We start from the raw sequence: 17,082 nt of genomic DNA on the forward strand, positions 1-17,082 counted from the left end.
GAGACCATAACCACTGTTTCAAACCCTACTTTTAAACCCTCACACTCGTTTGAAACTCCAATTTCAAACCCTAATCTTTTAACCATAACCATCCCCTGAAACTCTAATTTGAAACCTTAACCCTAATATGAAATCAGAACACTGACTTTAAACCCTACTTGAAAACCCTAATAGTATTTTGACATCTTACTTTGGAACGCGAACAACAGTGCAAAACCCTACTACTGAAACACTAACCTTATCTTGAAATCCTACTTTGAAATGCTAACCTTGGCTTGAAACCGTACTTGAAAACCTTGACCCTGTTTTGACATCTCACTTTGAAATGCTAACCCCAGCTTGAAACCTTACTTTGAAACTCTTAACTCGGTCAGGTTTTGGCTATGGGAATTGTAGACCTCTCCTAATCGCTCAAAACGAAACTGCCATTGAAACAGGAGTTCCGTACTAAAAATCATGATAAATGGCTGAATTTCCCGATAAATGATGAAGGGAATGCGTTGCTATGGTTTTGTTTGTTGTTGGAATTAAACAAAAAGCGTATTTCATCATCAGGCTGCTAGCAGCACTTAAGCGCGTTGGACTGGGCAATTAATGCTGCAATCTGCTTTAATGCCTCGCCGGGGGAACCAGTAAACACTGCTTATGGCCACTCGCAATCATGGAAGAGGGGAGGCGTGGGGATGAGGAGGGGGCGGGTGTCGCCAGGGCAACTGCCAAATCGTGGTTACAACGTGGCTAATGGCTACGCTAACGATCAATAGCAACCGGCAGCTTTCTGGTCGCCGAAAGTATACAAAAACGATAGTTTCCTCGTCAAATGTGCTGCTTTGTACACAAATGGCAGTGCAGTACTATAGTGGTTTTTAGGTTTAGGGTTCCAAGCTCAGCTCTCGTCTTCCTGCGTGGAATATTATGTTAGGCTTCATTGAAGACTCAATTGTCCATAGATGTGAATGCTTGTCTGTATGTGTCCTGATATCGGCTTGCCACCAATCCATTGATTGTCTATGCGTGCCCTGACACTTGGTATTCAGTCCGTTGTTTGTCTACATGTGTCCTGACATTGACTGGCGACCAGTCCGTTGTTTCCCTATATGTGCCCTGACACTGGTTAGCGACTGGACTGTCTATCTAATTGACATTGGCTGAAGACCAGTCCATTGTTTACCCATGTGCATCCTGACATCTCCTAGTGACCAGTCTTTGTCTATAGCTTGCCTGCCATGGACTAGCAACCAGTCCGTTGTTTCTCTGTGTGCCTTGACTTTGGCTAGCGATCAGTTCAGTGTTAGTCTATAGGAAATTGGCTGGAGACCAGTCCGTTGTTTGTCTTATTTATATGTGCCCTGACATTGTCTGGTGATAAAGGGTGTACACCAAATGTTCCAGAAAAATGGGTGAACGGTAATTGTCTTTTGTTTTAACATTTCATCCCCATTCTAATTGGCACTAGCAGCACATAACCATGTATGCAACAATTCATTAGACTAATAGCATAGATGCCTATGAATTTGAATGTGTTCAGAAAACTAGAAAATAAAAATGTGTTAAGTTAAAATGACATGGCCACTTATGCTATTAGGCTCACAAATTGTTTACACTCAACATCAATCAGCAATTTAAAAAGAACCAAACCAGGCTCAGCCACCATCTACACACTTTCAACACTGTGCTTATTGCCAGCTTTATGCTTTTTCCCCCCTGCCATACTTCAAGCAACAAAAACTGTGTGTGTGTGTGTGGGGGGGGGGTTCCAAAAAAAAAAAAAAAAAAAACTTGTAAAAGAAGTACGACAACGATGGCATCGAAGCGTCTTGAGTTAGCGGTGCCGCTAATGAACACAAAGAGAGACAGCTGCTCGATGACAATCCTGCCTGAAGCACAGGTTGGCCACACAGCTGGTGCTCAATTCAACATTCGTCAGTGGTGAAAGTTAAATAGGAGTCACGAAAATGAATGTTTCACATTTTATCCAAGCTTACCACACCGGTGTGCTTGGTCATGGTGTCATTGTTGATGTACAGTACTCATCGTAGGAGAGTCTCTTTCATGAGCCGCGGGGAATTAACGTGCTTCCCAGTTCCAAATTTGGAGCAAAGGTGAACGGCTTGACAAACAAACTAAGACTTTGTCAACAGCATTTTAAGTGAAAAATTGAAACTATTTTTGGACACATTGTTCAGTCCCGATGGTCCGTTTTATCCCATATCCATTATATTGGCGTGCGTTTTAGATGTTTCACTGTACTTATTTCCTTCTTCCTTTAACACTCCAGTCCTTCATTCAATTTTTCCTTGCTCCTTTCCTTCCATACATCTTTGTTTCCTTCGTCAATCCATCCTTTTTTGTTGTCCTTCCTTTCATACATCAGTTTCCTGCACCCTTCCATCTTTCCTTGATCCCTTCCGTCCTTGTTTCCTTCCTTCATTCATTTTTCTTTACGCCCTTCCTTCCATACATCTTTGTTTCCTTCGTCCATCCATCCTTTTTTGTTGTCCTTCCTTCTTCAGTTTCCTGCATCCTTCCTTGATCCCTTCCTTACGCCCTCGTGTCCTTCCTTCATTCATTTTTTCTTTACACCCTTTCTTCCTTCCCTCATTCAATCCTAGCCTTCATTCCATACACCTGCTTTTCCTTAAATACTGTCCTTCCTTCCTTGCTCCTTTACTTCCTTTAACATTGTTTCCTTCTTTCCACACATTCTTGTTCCGTTGCTATCTTCCTCCAAACTGCCTTATTTTCCTCATCCATTTTTGTTTCCTTCCTTTCATCATAAGTGAATTTAAAAAGTGAACAGTAGACCTACTTTTGGCCCACCTTGTATAGTATATCTAAAAAATATCGGTGTGATAATTCAAGAGAGTGAAAGTGTTCTTTAAATGGTTTTGAGAGGAACGGGGCAGCCAAGGCAGAGCCTCCGCAGTCAATATAGCTTAAGAGAGCACAAAAGCTCTCAAAAACGTCACCTCAGAAAATAAAAGGAAGAGGAGTCGTACTGAGGTGAATGGCAGAGTGGCGTTTCCAGGCTTGATTAACATGCACCTCACAAAGACTCGTCCTTGGAGTCACTTTGAAGTGGTCCCGGCGAGGAGCTTTGAGCGCGCCACAATCTCTCAGCGGGGGATTAGCCTGGCACCCCCCAGAGGACCACGGCGGTGGCGCCATTTCCGCGTTTTTTAGGGTGTCAGCAGTTGGTTTGCGGTCACGAGTGCGGCGGATTAACAAGAACACTCACTCACTTTTTTTTCCATCACTCCAATACAGAAGATTTACTGCACCTTGCTGACAACACAAAAAAACAAGCTCACAAGGGAAGGAGATAGCTTTTGACAAAACACACTACCTGCACTTTTTTACTATGGATTATACTCATAGTGGTCTTAGAATAAAATCTTTTTTTTTCTTCCAGCAGAAATCTAATTTTAATAAATGTTTTCTCCGTTCTACCGAATGCATGCCATTTGCGACAGAAAAACAAAAACGCCACTTTTTGCGGTGTTACTGGAGACTTGAGGAGACAGACTCCCTCAAGAACTGGAAATGTTCACCACTTGCTAATTCAACCAAAGCCCCCATAAGGTGAGCACCCATAAAGATTTGATTGCATTTTCACTCAAACTGCTGAATAACACTTTGCAAACTAATTATATGCAATGTATACTGAATATGTAAATACAAAGACATACAGTACATATGCGTTACAATTTAGAGAAGGTAAAACTAAGTACACTTGTCAATTTTTAAGTTCCTCCTAAGAATTGACCCAAAATCCCAACTTCTTGAGAGTAGTGCATGTAAACCTGTGAGTAGCACGTGCGGCTGAAGTCCAAACCTCGAGTGGGACGGTGACAACTTTAAGGAGTCAAGTCACGTGGACGCACAACATTCAATTTTTTTTTTTTTTTTTTTTTTTTTTTATAAATAAGGCTTCCGCTATACGCCTCACACCTCCTTCTGTGTCACAAGGCCTCCCCACCACCACCAGCACATCCTCCTCCTCCCTGCTGTCCACTTCCCACCTCTTATCATCATCATCATCATCATCTCAACATCATCACTGTCACTACAGCCACAATAATTAATTGATTAATTAATAGCCGTCTGACAGTATTAATCAAAAGTGAGTTATCTTTGAGCAGGGTGTCCGCCAATCCTATTGAATTATGAAAATGAGGGCCTCAACTACTGACAGGGATAATCTTTAAATCCGCCATAAAAAATGTCACACAATTAGGGCTGTCAAAGTTATAGTTTTAACTCATGACCAATCACAAAAAAAGATTGCATTAATCATGTATTAACTCAGATTAATAATTTATTTTGACCACGCTCTTTTACATTAACCGCAGATTATTATTATTAATCAGTTTATTTGAAAGGGGACAATGCAATTTCATAAAACACATGAAATACACATGGTTAAAAAAGCCAGAATTAGCCAGAAGGCTAGTTTTCATCTGTAGTCCCCTATGGATATGGATGGATATCAGAAAATATATCAGAAATATCAGATATCAGAAATGCGGTACAGGTTGCTAAGGTCAGTGATCATGTCATTGCTTACGCCAGTGCAAAGATAAGTGAATTGACTCAGACTGGTGTGCTCGGCGAAAATGCTTCTAGTCACCCCGAGGGGACTTTCTGGAAAAAAAAGAAAAAGAAAAAAGAAAAAGAAAAAAAAAGTAATTTGCATATAGCGCAGTGTTGAACTCTTTTCATCGAAACACACATTTTAAAGATATCTAAAAGCAAAATGTGGTATTGTGTGTGATATATTCGGTGCCTGTGGTGAATCGCAATTAATCAAAATTCAAGGGTTATTAATCTGATTTTAAAAAATTAATCAATTGACAGCCCTACACACAATACATAGTTTTCTTTCAAGAATAATTTATAATTACTAAACTCCATCAATTAATCAATTTACTTAGTTTTTAATTTATTTATTCAATTATAATTTTTTTATTACTTTTGACATTATTAATTAGAGAAGCTCATCATTGGTTGTCTTGGAAAGTCCTCTATAATGTTATTAGTATATCTGGATTTCATACATTTATGATAATTTTATTGGGGGGGGTTTTAATACAATTGTGTCAAAACCAGATGCCAAGTCATTTAAATAGTCAAATATGGAAACGTGGAAAAATATTGCGCTCTCACCTAGTGGATGAGAGGTGTTAAATTTTAAATTTAATTTGAAGTGGCCTTACCAAGTCTTTAATTTGACTAATTTGGCAGATATTCTGTAAAAACAGAAGATTTGATTGGACACGTACCTAATCCAGTGACCGAGTTTGCACTTGCTACATCAAGTGAGCAATTTTATCTTTGAGCAGGCTGGATGGAGAATCTGATTATTTTGGTAATCGACTAGTCACTCTATTTGGTCGACAAATTGGATCATTTGTACCAATGATTTCCAGGTATCCATGCTCAAAACAAAGTATTATCTGTATTTTATTAGGTCCTTCAAAGAAATATTCTGTTCTGTGTGTATGCACTGAGGTTTGTGTCGTAGCATTAGCACGTACGTGTGCTGGTAGCATTGAGTGACAGGCTGTATTGACGCTAACCTTTTACGCTTTTCACATAATCACTTGGGTAGTACTTCTTGCAAAAACTTGGTGCTCGACGAATGACTCGTCGAGGAGCGGCCGCCTCCGTCACCGGGGCGAGAAGGGGCCGCCGACAGGTTCCGTGGGAAGACTCCTGAGGGGAAGGGGCGTCTCGCTATGGTATGGGCAAGGCGAAAAGACTGGGTTTCTGCTTACTTCAACTTGCAAACGGAAGTGGAGCAGGAAAAAGTCCTCTCTGATTGGCTGTTGTCACGCACATTTCCACCATGTTTTATCGAGGAAATATGCACACAGCTGATCACCGTGATTGACCTGAAATTTTTCACAATCACTTATCGCAATGATTGAATCTCCCAGCCCTAACCAAGGCACTGCTTTGCTATAAGGGCCTGACAAAGTAAAAGTTCTCCCCTCACTTCAACATAGTTCCTTGGCACCTAAATGCCACAAGATGCCACCAAAGCAATACTTAGAAATTGTACAGGTCTTTGGCCTGAGCACAAAAACAGCGTTTTTTCAGTAAATCACTGCCAACCCTCCCAGTTAACATGGATATTTTACTTCTAAAGCTGTCAATGGCAGTAAATGTGTTAATAAGGGTCCATAAGTCTTGAATTTGATTTCCTTAAAGCTTCAGACAGCGTTGGAAGTGGTGAACCTAATAAATTGATGTTCCCATTTGTTGTTACTACCTTGATGTATTCTTTGTGTGTTGTGAGTCAGTAAGTGAGTGAGTTGTCACAGTGAGGAAGTGTTGAAGGTCACAGCAGGCGGCATCCAGCCTGCCATCTGCTTGTCATCATCCCACGGGGCGACCTGTCATTGGTGCTCACTGACCTGCCGTGAGGACTGGTCGTACGGGTTTGTGATCATCGAGCGAGACGCTCACACTATAAAAAACGCCGTTTGAGCATTTATTTCCTATCGTTGATATGCAGCTTCAGGTCCATGTACTAGTACGTTCTTTGTCTTCACAAGACAGACAACTCAGTGCACTAGTAGTACAACTATGGCACCTGGTAGAAATGTCTTACCAGCCCTGTTCCCTCTTAGCTGCGCGCATGCGGAATTACGCACTACCGACAATTTGCGTTGCGAACAAAACAAAACAAAAACTAAATTAAAAATAAAATTTGAAAATGTATTCTGTGATATGTTGCAATGTGAGTCAGTGAGTCACCAGTGACTAGCTACTTAAGCCAATAATGGAATTCACATACGCATTTACTCAGCTAAACAACGTCAAACCAAACTTACAACCATCTGCGCATGTGCAAATTGAGTTCCACTCGCGTTTATCTTTATTCAATATTTGACAGTTATATTCTCAGTTACCCCTTATACAACCCCAATTCCAATGAAGTTGGGACGTTGTGTTAAACATAAATAAACAGAATACAATGATTTGCAAATCATGTTCAACCTGTATTTAATTGAATACACTACAAAGACAATATATTTAATGTTTAAACTGATAAACTATTATTTTTAGCAAATAATCATTAACTTAGAATTTTATGGCTGCAACAAGTTCCAAAAAAGCTGGGACAGGGTCATGTTTACCACTGTGTGACATCACCTTTTTTTTTTTTTAACAACATTCAATAAACGTTTGGGAACTGAGGACACTCATTGTTGAAGCTTTGTAGGTGGAATTCTTTCCCATTCCTGCTTGATGTACAGCTTCAGCTGTTCAACAGTCCGGGGTCTCCGTTGTCGTATTTTACGCTTCATAATGCGCCACACATTCTCAATCGGATACAGGTCTGGAGTGCAGGCAGGCCAGTCTAGTACCCACACTCTTTTACTACAAAGCCATGCTGTTGTAACCCGTGCAGAATGTGGTTTGGCATTGTCTTGCTGAAATAAGCAGGGGCATCCATGAAAAAGACGTTGCTTGGATGGCAGCATATGTTTCTCCAAAAACTGTATTTACCTTTCAGCATTAATGGAGCCTTCACAGAGTTACCCATGCCACTGGCACTAACACAGCCCCATACCATCACAGATGCTGGCTTTTGAACTTTGCGTCCCTAACAGTCCGGTCATAACAGTCTTTTCATCTTTGGCCCGGAGGACACGACGTCCACAATTTCCAAAAACAATTTGAAATGTGGACTCGTTGGACCGCAGAACACTTTTCCACTTTCCATCAGTCCATCTTAGATGAGTTTGGGCCCAGAGACGCCGTCGGCGTTACCTGGTGTTGTTGATAGATGGCTTTTGCTTTGCATAGTAGAGTTTCAAGTTGCATTTGCGGCTGTAGCGCAGAACTGTATTTACTGAAATTGGTTTTCCGAAGTGTTCCTGAGCCCATGTGGTGATATCCTTTACACATTGATGTCGGTTTATGATGCAGTGCCACCTGAGGGATCGAAGGTCACGGGTATTCAATGTTGGTTTTCGGACTTGCTGCTTACATGCAGTGATTTCTCCAGATTCTCTGAACCTTTTGATGATGATATGGACTGTAGATGATGAAATCCCTAAATTCCTTCCAATTGTACGTTGAGGAACATTGTCCTTAAACTGTTTGACTATTTTCTCATGCACTTGTTCACAAAGAGGTGAACCTTGCCCCATCGTTGCTTGTGAATGACTGAGGAATTCAGGGAAGCTCCTTTTGGGTTAACTCATGCGCAGAAGAGTGTGGAAGTACATTTCAACAAAGCAGCCTTTGCCACGAGTGTTTTCGCGAGCAAAAGGGTAAGGCCGATATGGAGTAAAGACACGCTAATGACGCCAAGTGCTGCCAATCCTGACCCTTTATAATAATGGCAAAACAAATGGGCAAAGGCATATGCCCTCACCAAGCCAAAATAATAAAGAAATATGATTCTTTTAAGATGGAATGGCTGTCGGAGAAGAAGAAAAAACGAAACTGGGTGAGATTTCCCCCCCCCCTCTCTCGAGCGAGACAGGTCTACTCTGCAAAACATGTTGCAAAGCCAAAATAGCAAGTGAATTTTCGGAGGGAAAAGTGTGGACAAAGCGCCACATTCAGCACAAAAGTTATTTGAAAGCTGTGGGAATTGTAAGACGTAAGATGGGATATTGATCATTAAATACTGTCACTAGTTTATGAGTAGTAGAAATGCAATAATCGTGTCATTATATACTGTGTTTTGCAGACAGAGACTCTCCCAGACCACAGTAGGACCCTCTCACCCAGTGCAGAGCAGGACTCTTTCCCAGACAACAGTAGAAAATGTTTGCACCATTAAAACCTAAATTTGGAGAGGAAAAGTAAACATTTACATTTCTAACGTGCACAAATGCGTCATCCATCCATCAGGCGGAATCAGCTACTGACTCTCTTGATTATCAACTAACAAAGCTAATACCTGTACATTAACTTTATAATCATCTTTCCTCTCTATCATAGGAGAAAAACTATCAATCTTTTGTGTACCATCATTTCATAAACATGATGGCTTAATGGCTCAGCATGTTTTATCGTTGTGTGCGCTTCAATCTCAGGAACACAAACAGTCGCTATTCTGATAATGTCAATAATTTAATTATGTGAATGACTTGATGACATGCATTAGTCAACAGACAACAGACTGCTTCTCTCTTATGCCTTACTTCACTTCCCCTTTTAACAATACCACTATTCTCATAATACTGAATTGCCCCCCCCCCCCCCCCCCAAAATACATTTTAAAAGATTATATTTGGAACATTACCATTTTCATGGGAAATAAATATTAAATTTTCCTTGTAGGAATCAGACTTTAATCTGGTAGTATAACGATTGTTTTTCTCTTTTCCGTGTCCCGAATCCTCCTTTGGTACAGTATAATGCAAATCAAGGAAAAGGTTTATTTATTTAAAAGCACAAAACAAGGTATGCACAACCTCGCTCAGACTTCTTTGTTCCTTTTTTCCTGCTGCATTTATCAGATTTCAACAACATGTTGTAACCATGAGTCGTCAAAGGACCGTGAGCGTTTTTTTTTTTAAATGCATCTTCATAAGAGAGTACAAAGAGAATCAGTGTAGCGCACCAACACTGAGCTCAGCAAATCATACATTCCACCAGCGCTAATTACACACAATCCGCTTTTAAAACGCAATCACAGCGTACCTTAGCTCAGCTTAGCTTCGCATCCATCCATCCCCTGAGTTGGCCACAACAGGGAGAGGGGCCACAACGCAGAGCTCAAAGAGTCCTGTGGCGGAACAATAACTTTAGGTCAGTGAAACTTTAAGCCGCTAACATGTCACAACAAAGATGCTGTTATTGTTTCATCATTTGACAGCAGCAATTAAGGCCTACTGTGGACAAAAAGGACAATTGCGAAACAATTACAGTCTGTGACTCTTTGCTGCACACCAACTATTTGGACAACGCATATCTACCGATGAGCGACGGACGACAGAAACAAATTTGACCCTCCATCAGGTTTTGAGGCACCACATACAATATACCGTAGTGTATTATTTTTTTTTCAACCACAAAGACATGGCACGATTTGCAAGCAAGAAGCGGATGGCCACAAAGAAGAGGAAACCGCAAGAATAAGGAGAGTGCGATATTTAAAGAGGAGTTGGAAATGACTGATCGCCCCATTCACTGACCGCAAGACAACAAGGCTGTTGCATAGGCCTGAGCACAAAGACAGTGTGGTGATTTTATTTGATATTTTTTTTAGCAAATAAATGCCAATAATTTGCTTTCACAAATACCAAACCACAAATATGCGGGGTTCACTGTAATTCACTTTTTCATGCAACATGCAGATAGCTTCTGAATCAAATTCATTAACAGAGGTTCTACTGTAGTTTGCCTTCTTTTGGCGGGGGTGGGGATAAATTTCACAAATGTAAGCAGCTGCCATAGCAGAGCTAAAAACGGGTGACAAACTTCCATTAACCTTTTTGGGAAGACTGCATCAGAAGCAGCGAGTCGCAGGCAAAATGCACTGATGGAGGTTCTGACCTCAGCGGGAGCCAATTTCGAGTAGCACGGTGCGGAAGAGCACCATTGTTCGGATTAGCGAGCCCTAGCTGCTCGCCCAATGCCCACAGCGCGGCGCTTCAGGTTAAAAAAACGACGACACCCACCTGCTGGCGTGTCTCATTGAAGGGCGAACACCTCGTAACCAAAAACACAACGCAACTACCTCTACAAGAATGCACACACAGTGCAGTTGAACTTACAAATACAGCAAAGTCTGTTGACGCAGCATTTAGCTTTAAATTCAATTACCGGTAAATTTGCTATGACTCACTATGAACTAAGCTTAAATAATAATATAGAATTGTTAAAAAGTTGTATTTTGTCAAGAAAAAGCTTTGAACTAAGCTTGAAGATGACGACTTTTATTATTACTACTACTACTACTACTAAGATATGACAAAAGAAAGTCTAATCCTACGAAGACTCAAAAAAATTTTTTAATCCTACTCAATTTTTAAAAAATTTAAAAATTGAGTAGGATTAAAAAGAATATTTTTTTCTGAGATGAAAAATATTTATTAAGTTGTATTTTACAAAATATCTTTTCCATGAAGACAAAGGGAGTTTGCATGTTCTACCCGTGCCTGCGTGGGTTTTCTCCGGGCACTCCGGTTTCCTCCCACATCCCAAAAACATGCATTAATTGGAGACTCTAAATTGCCCGTAGGCATGACTGTGAGTGCGAATGGTTTGTGCCCTGCGATTGGCTGGCAACCAGTTCAGGGTGTACCCCGCCTCCTGCCCGATGACAGCTGGGATAGGCTCCAGCACGCCCGCGACCCTAGTGAGGAGAAGCGGCTCGGAAAATGGATGGATGAAGAAAAAGCATTGTTTTTCTAAGAAATTCAAAGTACTACCCATGGGGAGAAAAAACAAGTATTTTGTCAAGCTAAACGGTTGTACTGTATGTTTTTCAAAAATGTTGAAATCTTCAAAGAATTTATCACAATTTTTTTTCCAGTTGTAATAGTTATAAGTTGTAATACAGTGGACCCCTGCTCATTACGGGGGATACGGACAGAGCCCAACCATGAATAGCGAATATTTGAAAAATATGCAACTGAATGGAAGATTGTGTCCAAAAGAAAAAAAGACAGCAGGGTTAGCACGAATAACGGGATAAGTTACAAAAACATGTGCAAATAGGTGCATTTGCAAATGTGGAACCGTGAATGCAGTGTATAACAATATTTATTTTATCTCTTACAGAGGTACATCAGGGACATGCCGTGTCTGAGATGCATAAAAATGAGCGGGGACGCATAAAGTAAAATCAATCTGTGTCTGAGGATGCAATGCCATGGATTAGTATTCCAGTGTGGTGCTGGAAATCCGGCGTATGATTTCTTTTTACAAGACAGGGCTCTAGAGTGGTCGCATGTGTGGCCTAATTTCTGGATGGTGTGGCAAAAAAGACAGAGCGAGCAGGTCCACCTCTATGCGCAGCCATTTAAGGAAGAAAAACAAATTTTGGCAACTTGGCAGCAGACTCATGAAACCCATCTCTGCTCTAAACCAATCAGAGAGGGTGGGGTGGGACCCTCCCATGCTTCCTCTGATTGGTTGTGTGCATGTGCGCGCGAGCAGGTGCGTGCTTTTCAATGCGTTTTCTGGTTTCTGCTTTCTGACAATATGCCGGTAGCTGTACAGCTATAGAAAGTTGTGCAGTATAAATGGAATGAGTTCCAAAGCCGATGTGGCAACATTTTGGATTCAGGCCAAATGAATGCGGCCATCCAGCTAACACCAATGAGCTGGTATGCCAAATTTTTATGAAGTCTCAAAAAAGACAACATAAAACCTCAAATTGACAAAATCCTTTTTAAACAACCATGCCACCAAATTTCTTCAGCTGGGAACAAAAAATCAGCTTGCAATTATGGAACCCTTTGCCCAACAATACAAATCAAAACGTGACAGTGTATCTGGCGTACGGCTGCTCACATTATAGAGTTACTCACTAGTGTAAGAGATGTAGCCATTGAACATGTTGACAAAGCAGCGTTTAAAGAAAGGCTTCAGACTTTTGAAAAGTAGTACAAATCTTGAATCAAAACCAGTTGCTATGCTCTACTTGTGCTGTTATTAATGTTGCTATACTTTGCACTTTTTCTTAACCAACTGGAAACTTGACTTGCAGTATATTGCCTGTTAAGGTACTTGTGTATCATGTTAATCTGTGACAACTGTTTGTTTGTTCAATTGCATTTTTTGTAAACAAAGTCCGGTGTGTTTTTTAAATATTTTTTAGTTATTCAAGATATTTTATTTATTGCTCTACATTACAATGCAAATGTTCAATATATTCTGAGTTAACTGTTCTTAAAAAGGTACTTGAATTATTATGCTCTACTATCACTATATCAGTGGCATAATAAACAATGACACTATCGTTTGTCGTGACAGTCTTTGGGAAACTATATCGTCCTAAAAAAAGAAAAATATACAAAATTAAAAACAAACAATATATTGAGAGTGAGAGAAATGGATAAAAATATTGTACAAACAATATAAATAAATAGAGAAACAACTTTAGTAAAAATCTGCACTACAGGGGGACAGCGAAGCAAGAACCGTCATATAGCCTAGGATTACTGTATCTGTATTCCGTGATGATAAATTGCAGGGATTCATTGTTCCAGGGCTGGAACTCATTGTTTTCAGACATGGGCATCCAGGGACACGCATACTGTAGTTTTAAGTGTAAAATGATCTTTGTACCTTGACTTGTGGGTGCCCCAATTTTTCGAGTTACGATCAGTCTATTGGTCGATTATTTTGGTTTACGTGCAAGTGTATGGGTGTGAATTTTGGTCTGCAACAGCTGCTTGCAAGTGTTCTCATTTTATATTTGTGTGTTCGACTATCACGTTTAATGAACGGCTGAAAGTCTTTACACCCGCTCATAAGATTTTGGCTCAACATAAAGACTGACCAAGCATAACATGAAAAACTCATAAATTGAGGTCAAAGTACCACTGTATTAGATGGTGTTTTTCCTCCTCAACAAAAATGTACTTTATTTGGTCTTCATTTTAAAGTCAATTTTACGAGAATAACGTCAACATTTAAAGGAAAAAAAAGCCTTATCTTCTAAAGATAAAAGGCCTGCTGGGATGTTTAATTGGAGGGCGGGATGTTGCCAGATCGACTTTCAAATGACGAGAAGCTTCTGGAAGCGGCGACCTGAGTTTCCAGTCAACGAAGAAGCACATGGAGCCGATTTTGAGTACGAGCTTTGTAGCGGAACCAAGAAGCGCTTCCTTGAATCGAACCCACCGGGATTCGCTCGCTCTCGTCATCCATCACGGCCTGCTCTGTGTCATCCCGACATCCCTGCCAAAAAGCTTCCAAACCACAACTTGGGAGCGCTGCAAAGAGAGAGGAATTGGAGCAGAGATTTGCTTGATTGGATCCGGATGTTTTGAGTCAGGGATTGTGGTCACGTGCCCTCGCCTCATCAGCTGACTTTAGCTACACAACCACTGACTCGTCAGGTCACTGTGATCGATTTGCCATTTCTTGTACCAAAAATGTGCATTTCCCATCCTATTACATCCTCTTATACGCTTATTAGTGGAAGCTTAGCGGCTGTTTGGAGGTTTTCGCAATCCCGGCAAGAAGATTTCAATGATCATGTGAGCTCAACCCTGCAGGAGGTCTGATGGTGGCTCTTTTGCTGCTTAAGACAATTCTATTAATCCACTGAAAGGCTTCTCTACTGCTTTTTACTCATATGGCAGCTGAATATTGGAGTGAACCCCGTTTCTCACAAGGGCTACGTTCTAGACAGACTGTCGATGGGTGAAAATCTGCGATATAGAGGTAAAATATGTTTTTATACAGTTTTACTCCTCCAAAAAACTTAACAGATTTAAATGTATTGAAACACTAAAGTTCCTTCCTGTTGTCACTCTCTTGCTGTCAAGAAATGGGAGACAATCAAATAACATCACTTTGAAATGAAAACAAGACTAAATATTAGCCAGTGTGCTTGCTTCAAGCTTTTTCATTAGTCAATCCCAGTTGAAGTTTATCGTAAAACTGATACATAAAACAAGAGAATTAAACATATTACAATGGAAAAAATTTTGTCTTACAAAAAGTCAGCTAGCTTAATGGTAATATAATGTAAAATTTCATTGCCAGGTTAATTAGCATCGGTATTATAGTAATTATAAATCGTCAAGCCCCTGTCCACACGCTCAAGTAAAATGTTTGCATATCACCTCAAAAAAAAAGCTTAAATGTAACGGACAATTGGCTATATCGGACGACCACCCCCGCCTATTAATCTGTTCTATCGAGGTTCCACTGTATTACATAGTTCTCAGTCTTTCTCATCATTTACAGTAATTATCTTCAGACAATGCATTGAGAAACAAATCTCTGAATTCACTTTACAGGGTCTTTAAGCAATTTTCTCAGTCACCAATATCATCTCCAGTCCAAAACGACGCGAGCATGATGCGGAATTCTGGTTTATTATCTCTTTGCTTATGTTCCTTTCTTCCACTTCTCAGGAACATCAGTCAGCAGCATCATGTCAAGTGACCATGTGATCACCTGGCAAACCCTGGGAACCTCCAAATAAACTCTGCACATTCCTCACTCCCGCCATCAGGATTCTACCTAAGCTAACAGCCATCTTTTTGTGCCACCCAAAATAAAGTCTTCATTTAGAGAAGTTCCAGGTGGCCACAATCCTTCGCCACCTCCAGGGAAGTCTCTCCAGCTGAACCTAGCCCTCCGAACCCCCAACTTGCACCTTCCTTCCAGCAGCGCTCCGCTAACATTTATTCATATCTGCCTTCAGTCAGCTATGACATGAGCGGCGTCGGGAAGCCTTGTTCCCGCCACAGAAAGTGTAAATGGTGGGCTGGGGGCAGTGCAATTAGCATAGCGTAATTACAAGACGTGGCCCATCATTTGGCCCGGAGCCTCCCCCACGTCAGTGACTGCCACTCCATGATCGCCGAGATGAATGTCGGAATTCAGGCTGTTAGTTTAACTGATGGTGCATTCGGGGCCGTAATAAGTGCGGGTGGCTCTCCGCCACTTTCCAGAGAGTATTATCATGCTAATACAAGCGAGGAAGAGATACACCGCAAAGTAACACAAAAAATTAATACATTATGGAGAATGGAAAGGAGACAAAGAGGCCGGCGTGTTGCTTGTTCACCGGTCGCTTGCTTGCCGCTCCCTCCACAGGCGGGGAGACAAATGGACTCGGACACTTGGTTCATTAAGAGAACATGGCCTAATTAAAAATATCTCACCGGTGAACAAGCAACCTGCACCTCCTTGCTCATATCATTTTATTAAAAGAGCAGCTCAGATGGGTGGGCAAATGGAACATCATTTCCGCCATTTCAACGAGACAACCACTTACAATTAGAGAAGTAGTTTATCAAACACTACACCATGAGTCAATGTGATCAGGGCGAGCTGTTTGAAGTCTGTCAGGATCCATCATGTCCGATGAAGTCAAAACTGATAAAGAGAGCACTGATTGGAACATCTGGATCCTGATTTGGAATAAATTGACTTTAAAAGTAAAAACTTCTGCCAAAGCCTGGCAAATTGTTAGTTACATTTACTCAAATAAAATCGAACAGAACTGAATAAGCTTTAAAATGATTTACGGTAATATTCATGCAAGAAGAAGCAACAACAATACAGCAAAAGCAGTTTACAGTCAGTGTTTGAAGAATACTTCTCTAAGCTTTTTAAAGAAAAAAATTGTAAGTTACACCCCATATTATACTAACAATTGACCGTGCATCTGACGACCATTTGTCAACTGAATTTGTCATCCAGTTAGATTTAATCAAAAAGGGACTATCCAATCACAAACATATACTCAACAGTCTAAATCAGTCATTAGTAAGCATGTGTGAGAAATGAAAGCTATGCATAAAACTAAACAAAACAAATTATAATCTGACTGTATACATTTTCCATCATTCACTCAACAATTTTGAACATAACCTGTTTTTTAACTGTTGGCGATCACTCACATGAGAATGGAAAAACGTTGATTTTAATCGATTAATTCTAGTTTATTTCTACGAACAATTTTTTTTTGTGTGGGTTCTGTAGTTTAAAGCGCATCCCCACTGATGTGCACTACTTGGACTAAAAACATGGCAGCGAACAAAGAGAAGCTAGTTTACAAAAGCAGAGTAAGCTTTACCAGCTTAGCATTTTTTCCAACACCTCTAACGAGTATCAAAAAAAAAGAAAAAAAGATACTAATTCCCACTAAGAAACAACATGAGCGGAATCATTTCCACATCGTTTTTGGTATGACAAGAAAGGAGTTCAGTGGAAGGTAATCCCAGAGTCAATCGCATTGCACCTTGTGAAAGATATACCACCCCTCAGTATGTTAAACGTAGTGACTATTCCATATCTTGGAAACTTTTGACTCACGATGTATGCCTCCAAGCTGAAAATAGTTTGCAGAGTTCGACATAGCTTGATGGTTAACATCAGTGTGTAGTGGTAGAAATGGACCAAAGTTTTATTACT

At 40.5% G+C, this 17,082-nt stretch overlaps 1 protein-coding gene across 7 annotated transcripts in view; it reads right to left on the reverse strand.

Moving 5' to 3' along the window:
* sema6e (sema domain, transmembrane domain (TM), and cytoplasmic domain, (semaphorin) 6E) overlaps positions 1–17,082 on the reverse strand; it is a 197,866-nt gene that overhangs the window by 110,398 nt on the left and 70,386 nt on the right. For 5 of the 7 annotated variants that reach the window (XM_061674687.1, XM_061674692.1, XM_061674693.1 and 2 more), the window contains one exon: positions 9,673–9,757. The exons of the other annotated variants lie outside the window; for them this stretch is intronic. The gene's annotated coding sequence lies outside the window, so the exon portion shown is untranslated. The remainder of the gene's footprint in view (positions 1–9,672; positions 9,758–17,082) is intronic. 7 annotated transcript variants of the gene reach the window in all.

The sequence above is a fragment of the Phycodurus eques genome, chromosome 4 (genome assembly GCF_024500275.1).
Source record: "Phycodurus eques isolate BA_2022a chromosome 4, UOR_Pequ_1.1, whole genome shotgun sequence".
Classification (NCBI taxonomy): Eukaryota; Metazoa; Chordata; class Actinopteri; order Syngnathiformes; family Syngnathidae; genus Phycodurus; species Phycodurus eques.